Below are 10158 nucleotides of genomic sequence, written 5' to 3' on the forward strand. Positions count from 1 at the left end.
AAGATTTGGTTCAGTATCCTAGAGCAGGGTTTTCAAAATTGGTTGGGGATGCACTTATTCCCACGGAGGGATAGAAGATTGACAAAAGAGAGTACTATACTACCTTGGGCCATTTTCCAAATTCAGAATGTGGCTGCATGGACTTTATTTCTGACAGCATCAATCTCATTTTTCATCTTTCCTATAATTTTCAGCAGCAATTTCTGCCACAGTTCCATCTAAAATGAAAAGATGAGGTTAATGGTAGTTCACTTTTCTGACTTCTGGATTCAGGGGAAGTTTGAACCTCACTTGTGCTGCTTTTCCTTTCTAGATCCTTCCACTCCCCTCTAACCTTCCATTCCTTTTTTGACTGTATTTAAGCTTATGCTGTCATATTAGGCTTCTTTCCCTGTTTTATTCTTAGGATTGACTGATTAATTTTGCTAATTTATTAGATATTAAGGAAGAGAAGTTTACATGTCTTAACCCAGAATTTCAGAGTCTGGTAATAACTGTTGTCCCTGGATATACCAAGAACTTTGGGTATTATAATTCCATCCTTTCAGTTTCATATTTCTCTTCATGTGCCCTTCTTGACATCAAAAATAAGAAACATTTCCTCACTCAAGCCACATTCATAAATAGGAAAAGCACCAGGTAGAGCAATTCTTAAACCTTCTGACTTTTTAGCCAAAAGAGTGGTTTTCCTCTTTTATTCAATACTATCTAAGAAATTCACCTATTAGATACTAATATCTTAAGGCCCTTGACCTAAATCAATTTTTTCTAAGACACACTTTAGAAAACATTATCCTAACAAAGGACATGCCAGGGTCTTGAAACAGAATATCTGATTGTTGTGTCACTTATTCTGACCAATACTTCTAAGGAAGCTTAATGTTATTTAAAGAAAAAAAAGGACATTTAAAAACTAAAATTATTTGAGATTTTAAAAAATTAAATCATGTTATGCCATGCTGCAGAGGAATCAGAAAGGAATACACACTATAAATGAAGAGCCCAGAGGACAAGCAGTAGTAATTTGGAGGAACTGAGCAGGTATCAGTGATGACTACTAGGGAATGAAGTAAAAATATAGCTATACATTTATGCATTTAAACAATAAAAATTTCAGCCAGGGGTAAGAGATTAGAAATTTAAAAATAAATAGTAAAAGTTACATATTAGAGACAATCTAAATATCCAAGGATAGTGAAAAATTTAAATAAATTTTGGGATATCAACATAATGGAATATTATACAGCTATTAATAATAGTTGGGTCTGTAAAGATGAATTATTTATATAATGAAAAACTCACAACCTAATGTTAAGTGAAGCCGGTTACATAGATGTATATATGGGATGATTTCAATTATGTAAAATACATATCAGACTACTTATCAAACTGGAAGTAATTACACTAACATTTTGGGAGTGTTTATTTCTAGATTGTTAGCTTTAGAGTATTTATTTTCTGTTTTATATTTTCTTATTTTTCTTCCTTGAAGGGTAATGTGTGCTCATTAAATATGAGATATTCTTTCTCTTGGAATGCAGTAAGACTTTTGAGCATGACCTGATTTACGCTGAGGAAAGCTCTGACCTCTCAGTGGAGAATAGCCTGTAGAAGTGGAGAGGAGGTAGGAGGCTACTACAAAGACCTAGATGACAGATGATGGGGGCTTGGACTAGGGTTACAGTATGAAAGTGATAAGATATGGAAAAAGTGTGATATATGTTTAAGGTAGAGCCAACAAAATCTGTCCATGGTTTAATGTGTAGTGTGTGAGAAAAAAAAAGACCCCAGGATGGTATCTTTTGATTAATATGAGGTGTACATAAACACCTCATATTTAATGAGCACATATTACCCTTAAAGGAAGAATAATATATTTTATGTTAATTTACATTAATGAAGCAACAATAAAGAAGTCATCTTAAAAAAAAAAAAAAAAAAAAAGAAGTCATCTTTATCAGATGTCTTAATGAAGAAAGCTGAAAAAAGATCAAGAAGCACTTTCAATGAGAAAACTACAAACATTTTGCCAGGAGGCCAAGGCTATGAAAAGATCAAAGAATGAAGCGTTTAAGTCCTAGTCATCTTTCTAGATGAAAGAAAATGAAGACTTTCCTATGTCTAGAATGAAAAGCCAAGGCTTAATTAAGTGGTAGTTAGAAATTACTGTGTACTGGTGAATAAAATTTAGGGTCTCACAAAATTTTAGATTTAGTTCAGAGTTCGGAGATCATCCAATCCAACCTTTGGAGAGGTTCTAGAATCCCTTCTTCAGTACAACTGATAAATGGTCATCCAAGTTGCTGCTTGAATACTTTCAGCTGACATGTAACTCACCACCTTTGGAGATAGTCTGCTCTTGTGTCACAATTCTAGATGTCAGAATGTTCTCTCCTATGTGGCATTGAAACTGGAGACCCTGTAACTTCCACTCATCCATTCTAACCACGACTTGAGTTTTGAACAAGTGGGAAAAAAATTTTGAATCAGTAAAAATATTAATACATTTCCATAGAGTTAAGGAGAGAAAATATGAAGTATTTATACATGTAAATTCAATTTTATCTTTGACACAGAAGTGTTTCTAATATTTAATGACATGCCTCTTTTTAATCCTCTGCTCTTCAGAATGATTATCTTCAGTTCCATGAGACAATCGTTGTATGGCATTGTTTCAAAAACCCTAACAGTCCAGGGAGTCCTCTTTTAGAAGCTGTGCTGAGTGGTTAAATTGACTAGTTGGAACTGGTTCTTTGTGGGAACTTTGTTTTCTATATTCCCCTTTCCTGTAAGGTTAAAGTTAGAGCTGCTGAAAGAGGAACTCACTTGAGATTCAGAGGAAGTAGCGGTCATCACCCTCTAAAGACGTTCACAGGCAAATACAGTGACGCAGGCTTGGAGGGTTTCAGCTTGTGCTCACTCTACTGTGCTCCGCATTCAAATCTCCTTCCTGACTGCTGGCCCCGTTGTGCAACAGTAGACCCCAGCCCACCAACAGATACTTGGAGGAAGACACACAGACAGCATAGAACCAATAACCAATGCTGCTAATAGATATAATGTGCACCCAGTATGTAATTTTAAATTTTCTAGCAGCCACATTAACAAGGCAGAACAGAAGAAAACAAACAAGTGAAGTTGATTTTAATATGTTTGGTATAACCCATTATACCTAAAACTTTATCACTTCAACATATAGACAACATTAAAAATTATCTAATGAAACACCAAGGAGGCCAGTGGGTGAGGTGGAAGGTAGTAGGGGATAAGGTAGAAACATAATGAAGAATCAGATGGTGCCACATGCCACAGACCATAGTAATGGTGTGGGACTCTTTCTCAGAATGCAGTAAGACTTTTGAGCACAGGAATGGCATGACTGGATTCACACTGAGGAAAGCTCTGACTCCTCAGTGGAGAATAGACTGTAGAAGTAGAGAGCACATAGGAGGCTACGGCACTGGTGTAGATGACAGATGATAGGGGCTTGGACTAGGGTTACAGCATAAAAGTGATAAGGTGGCCCGGTGTGGTGGCTCATGTCTGTAATCCCAGTACTTTGGGAGGCCAAGGTGGGCGGATCACGAGGCCAGGAGATCAAGACCATCCTGGCTAACACGGTAAAACCCATCTCTACTAAAAATACAAAAAATTAGCCAAGCATGGTGGCATGCGCCTGTAATCATAGCTATTCAGAGGCTAAGGCAGGAGAATCGCTTGAACCCGGGATGTGGAGGTTGCAGTGACTGCAACAGCCACTGCACTCCAGCCTGGGCGACAGAGTGAGACTCTGTCTCAAAAAAAAAAAACAAAAAAAAAAAAAAGTGATAAGGTATGGAAAACATGCTATATTTTCAAGGTAGAGCCAACAAAACCTGTCCATAGTTAAATGTGTAGTGTGAGAGAGAGAAGAAAGGCCCTATCTTTTGGGATTAAGCACCTAGAAAATATAGTGTCATTTACTATGAAGAAGGAGACTAATAAAGAGCAGATTTATTTGGTCTATTATACATTATGATTTTAAACATTTATTCTTTTATTTTTGCCATTTTGATAAGCACATGTTTATCTGAATTGCAGGCATAAACCTTGAGCTAAGGAGAGCTAGTTACAGAGTCCATGGTTCCACTCAGCCTAATATGCAGGCATTGCCATTACACTCAGAATATATTTAATTTGTCTTACTCGACTATTTTCCATCAAAAATACATTTACACATCTTGTTCACAACTATAAAATTCACTCAGTCTGTTTCATGTATAGCATTACTTTGAATTCCCAAAATAGTGGCCCCATTTCTTCCTTCCCTGCTTAAGCTGGACTACCAATCCAATGAATTCTTGCCTATATCCCCCAGTGGCTAAACCTCTTGTCTTTTCAGCCCATCAGAGTTACCAGTCCCTAACCTATGATTAATCCAACCATCTGCTTGCGCAACGGAAATTCATAAGCTGCCAAATGCTGCTTGAGAAAAACTGTGTAACCGTACTGCATGGACTTATTACATATTTACTATTTCCAACCTCAACTTAGTCTTCAGTATAGCTTGGCAATCCTTACACCTGTATTGATTCAGATATCTTTCCTATTCACCAAGGTGACCATTTTATAACTTTACACTCCTGCGTAAGCTTTCACTTTAATATCTAGGAGAAAAAAACTACTTACCGCTTTCCAGAAAACAAAATGAATACTCTAGGCACTTAATATATTCAAATATCCTTCTCTGATTTCAACATTACATATATTAACTCTCATCTTTACCTCCCCAATCACGGCCATATTTCTCTTTTGCCCATCATCCCAAACTTCCTTCCACTCACTACATAAATCCCATGCCTTGTTCATGGCTCTCGGTCTTTGCAGATGCAATTTCGTCATCTTCAACAATCTCTGTTGCTTCAAAGTCTACACATTTTTCAAAGTGCAGTGGAAATGCTGTTTACCAGTGAAGCCCCACCCCCAAACCAGCTGCCATAGACAAAGATTGCAAATCTTTCCTCTTTATTATCTTAGCACACTATTCAGACCCAAATTATAGCACTCCCTATATTTTGCTACAATCATGCCTGTTATCTATTTCTGTCACTAACTCTAAGACTTGACAGAGCAGATCATTTGTTATTGGTCTAGTGCATTCAATTCAAAAGCATGCAACGTGATTTTTATATTCTCTCACTCAACAACAATCAACACAGACAACTTCTGTGACCAAATTTGGTGAAGGGGACTGGGTTCTCCCCATCATCAAGCAAACAGTCAGTTCTGCAGTGGATAAATGGGTGTCTTCCAATTCAATTCTGACACTATGTAACTGGAGATAGCATCGCATCTCACAGATTGAGGCTTCAGTCCCTAAGACTGCCCCCTCCCCCAAACACCAACAGTTGCAAGTTCCGGCCTCCAGAACTTCTGACCCACCTGCTTCAATTTGGGGTTCTCAAGACCTTCTCTTCAGGTTTAATTTGCTAGAGCAGCTCACAAAACTCAAGGAAACTTGTTTACTGATTTATTATAAAAGGCATTACTGAGAGCACAGATGAAGAGATACACACGGTGAGATATGAGGAAAGGGGCATACAGAGCTTCCCTGCCCTCCCTGGGCAGCCACTCCTCAGGAACCTCCATGTGTTCAGCTATCCACAAATCCCCGAACCCCGTCTTTTGGGGTTTTATAGAAGCTTCATTATGTAGGCAGAATTGGTTAAACCACTGGCCATTGGTGATGAGCTCAATCTTCAGTCTCTCACCCCTCCCTGGAGGTTAGGAGGTGGGACTGAAAGCCCCACCCTCTAATTTTGACCTGGTTTTCTGGTGACCAGCCCCCATTCTGAAGCTACCCACCCTCTAATTTTGCCCTGGTTTTCTGGTGACCAGCCCCCATTCTGAAGCTACCTAGAGGCTGCCAGCCCTAAGTCATTAGCATACAAAAAGACATCACTCAGGCATTTTTAAAGATTTTAAAAGTTGAATGCCAGAAAATGGGAAAAAGACCAAATACATATTTCACAATATCACAATACTATATAGATTTTTTTTTTCAAGAGTTTCCTTGGAGGTGTGCTGGACAGAGGCAAGGCTATGGTAATAACAGTCTTAAAGAGATGTTTTGTGTTGGACATAAGAGAGGATTTTTCATTGGTTACAGAAGTGACATTGATCCATGCCTGTCAGCCTTAGAAATGTGTTCATTTCAGTAAAGCTGAATGGAGTGCACTTTCTTAAGTGCAGACTCACATTGAGAAATCCACACTATGGAAGCTGACTTCCATAGCATGAGGCTGTAACTGATTGGTTGACTTTTACTGATAAGATACAGGAAAAGGAAAATAATGTGAATATCACAAGTGCCACTGCTTGGTGTTACACGGTCTCCTCTGCAAACTTTACCTCTGGCTTGGAAGAATAAACCAATAAAAATACTAACACAAGGAGCTTTCTGAATTGGGAGCTATCCACAAGGCTGCTTTGCCATTTCAGTTCTACTAAATAATATCATATTATCCTTGAAGGCAATAACACAGGAATTCATGTTTGCTGAGGCAGCTCCTTTGAAATTTGTCTCAAATGAAGCACAGAGAGCAGAGAAGATAGGCAAGCCGACAGATATTTAACCTGTGTGTATATCACATTCCATATATTATCAATTAATTTTCAAAACCACCAAATAAGGTAGATGTTCATTTATGTGAAAAGATTAGAACTTAAAGAAATTAAATAAGAGTTTCAATCTCACGAAGCTAGTAAGTAACAAAATCAGAATTCAAACCCAGGTCATAGCCAGTTTTTTTTTCAGCCTTTTGTGCCATACCAATGCCTTCGTTTTGAAGAAATAGGCCTGGAAAGAACATGCAGTAGAAGCTGGGAAAATCTCTACCAGTGTTTCTGACATGGAAAAGAAGTTGTGCTAAAATCTGTAGTATTTCTGAACCTCTTCCCCATTGACTGATGGTTTTTTTAGTTATAGAATAAAAATTCAAATCTTACATATTAGAAAGTTATATAATTTCAACACTTCCTGCCATTCTCAGGGAGATGTTTGCCACATAAGAAGTCACACTACAAAGCAATGTGGTATACTTAGGTTCTAGTGGGCATCTATGACCAGTTACTTCAACCAATTCACATAAAAAATTAATATATGATTCAATAATTCTATCTATATCATGTATTTTTAAATGACCAAAATAAACATACAAGGTTCTATCAACTACATCAAAAAATAAAAATCAGATCTAGCTAGCTTACGTTTTTTAAGGTTTTCTGGGAGTCATATGTACTACTGTAGTAAGCACTTAAAACGAGAATGGGATATGAAAATGGAGAGAAGAATGAAGTTAATAGTTTTTTAGGATGGGCACGATGGCTCACGCCTACAATCCTAGCACTTTGGGAGGCCGAGGCGGGTGATCATTTGAACTCAGGAGTTTAAGACTATCTTGGCCCACATGGTGAAACCCTGCCTGTACTAAAAATACAAACATTAGCCAGGCGGCAGTGGCACATGCCTGTAATCCCAGCTACTCAGGAGGCTGAAGCAGGAGTATTGCTTGAGCCTGAGAGTCAGAGGTTGTGGTAAGCCAAGATGTGGCACTGCACACCAGGCTGGACAACAGAGTGAGACTCTGTCTCAAAAATAATAATGATAAAAATAATTTTAATGCATGTCCTGAAGTCTTATTTGCTAACTTCGGACAGATCACAAATTTAACTCTAGTTATTTTAAACTCTGAACCAGAGAAAACTATTTTAAAATTCATATGTAAGCAAAAAAGAGCCCATATAGCCAAGGCAATCTTAAGCAAAAAGAATACTGCTGAAGGCATCACACTGCCAGACTTCACACTACACTACAGGGCTATAGAATCAAAACAGCATGGTACTGGTACAAGAACAGAAACATAGACCAATGGAACAGAATAGAGAATACAGAAATAAGACCACCCCCTACAACTATCTGATCTTCAACAAACCTGACAAAAATACGCAATGAAAAAAGTATTCCCTATTCAGTAAATGGTGCTGAGAGAACTCACTAGTCATATGAAGAACATTGAAACTGGACCCTTTCCTTATACCATATACACAAATCAACTCGTGGCTGGGCACGGTGGCTCATACCTGTAATCCCAGCATTTTAGGAGGCTGAGGCAAGTGGATCACGAGGTCAAGAATTCAAGACCAGCCTGGCCAACATGGTGAAACCCCAGATAAATACGTATAAAAGTACAAAATTAAATACAAAAATACATATAACAATACAAAATTTAGCCGGGTGTGGTGGCACGTGCCTATAATCCCAGCTACTCGGGAGGCTGGGGCAGGAGAATCACTTGTACTCAGGAGACAGAGGTTGCAGTGAGCCAAGATCAAGCCACTGAACTTAAGCCTGAGTGACAGAGTGAGACTCCATCTCGAAAAAATTTTTTGGGGGGAAGATCCAAGATGGCCGCTTAGGAACAGCTTGGAGTTGCAGCTCCCAGAAAAGGCGCAGAGGGTGAGTGGACGCCGCATTTTTATTGCCCATGGACCAGGAGATTCACAGGCGGAGGTGCCGCACGGGTCACCAGGGCGGCTGTTGTGGCCGGCGTGGTTCTTTTGGTCAGCGCGGCTGCTTTGCTGGCGCCCAGGCCAGCAGTTCTCCATACAAAATACACTGGTCTGGGTGCCCTTTTGGCTGGCGATTGGAGACCCGGGAAGTTGCCCATTCATCTGATTAAAGAGGGGACTGAACAGGGAGCCAGGCGAGGAGATTCCTGGGCAAAAAAAAAAAAAAAAAAAGTGCCACGAATCTCAGGGCCACTGTTTAAGCTGGCGCAGTGAGTCGCGGCACGGGAAATCAAACAGATCCCAGTGCCTTTTCAACAGGCGACAGGGATAGAGTCGGCTATTCTACTAAAAAAAGAAAAAAAAGGCTCGAAGGCAGGGAGCCAGGTGATCAGGCTCTGTCCCACCCCTACAAAAGAACAGCAATCAGAAAGTCTCTGAATTGAGAGTTTCACAGCAAGCGCAGCTGAACCCAGGACGGTCCAGCTCTGTGGAGGAGGGGCGTCTGCCATTACCAAGGCACTCCACCACTAGGAATGCCATTGCTGAGGAAGCCTGCCATTGCCAAGGCAACCCGCCATTGCTGAGGCTGCCTGTTGTTGCCAAGGCAACCTGCCATTACAGAGAGAGTTCGCCAATACACAGGCGGGGACCATTGCTGAAGCAGTTCTAACTACACCCATATGAACAACTGCAGGGAAGTTCACATAGCAGCTGGGCGGAGCCCACAGCAGCTCAGCAAAGCCTCTGCATGCAGACTGTGAGCAGGCTGCCTCCTTGCTGGGCAGGGCAGCCCTGAAATTTAAAAAAAGGCAGCAACACAATGGAAACTCATAAATAAAGCCCTAACTCCCTGGGACAGAGCACCTGGGAATAAAAAAGCAGTTTATGAGTTCTGCTGCAGCAGACCTAAACGTACCTGCCCAGCAGCTCTGAATGAACAACGGAGCTCACAGCTGAGCACTTGAGCCCCTATAAAGGACAGACTGTCTCCTCAAGCAGCTCCCTGACCCCCGTATATCCAAAGAGTCACCTCATAAAGGAGAGATCAGACTGACATTTGGCAGGTATCCTTCTGGGACAAAGATAGCAGAAGAAACTGGTAGCAACCCTTACTGTTCTACAGCTGCTGCAGGCGATCCCCAGGCAAGCAAGGCCTAGAGTGGACCTCAGCAGTCCTCCAGCAGAGGGGCCAGACTGTTAGAAGGAAAACTAAGGAACAGAAATAACTTCATCATCAACAAACAGAACATCCACTCAGAGACCCAATCTGAAAGTCAGCAATCTGAAAGTCAGGAACTACAAAGACGACAGGAAGATAAATCCATAAAGATGGAAAGAAACCAGCGCAAAAAGGATGAAAACACCCAAAACCAGAACACCTCTCCTCCTAAAAGGGATCACAACTCCTCATCAGCAAGGGAACAAGGTTGGAGGGAGAACGAGTGTGATGAAATGACAGAATCAGACTTCAGAAGGTGGGTAGTAAGAAACTTCTGTGAGCTAAAAGAACATGTTCTAGCCCAATGCAAAGAAACTAAGAACCTTGAAAAAATATTTGACAAAATGCAAATGAGAATGGACAAATTAGAAAGGAATATAAGTGAATTG

The sequence above is a fragment of the Sapajus apella genome, unplaced genomic scaffold (genome assembly GCF_009761245.1).
Source record: "Sapajus apella isolate SASKATOON/1434 unplaced genomic scaffold, GSC_monkey_1.0 scaffold4, whole genome shotgun sequence".
NCBI classification, from domain to species: domain Eukaryota; kingdom Metazoa; phylum Chordata; class Mammalia; order Primates; family Cebidae; genus Sapajus; species Sapajus apella.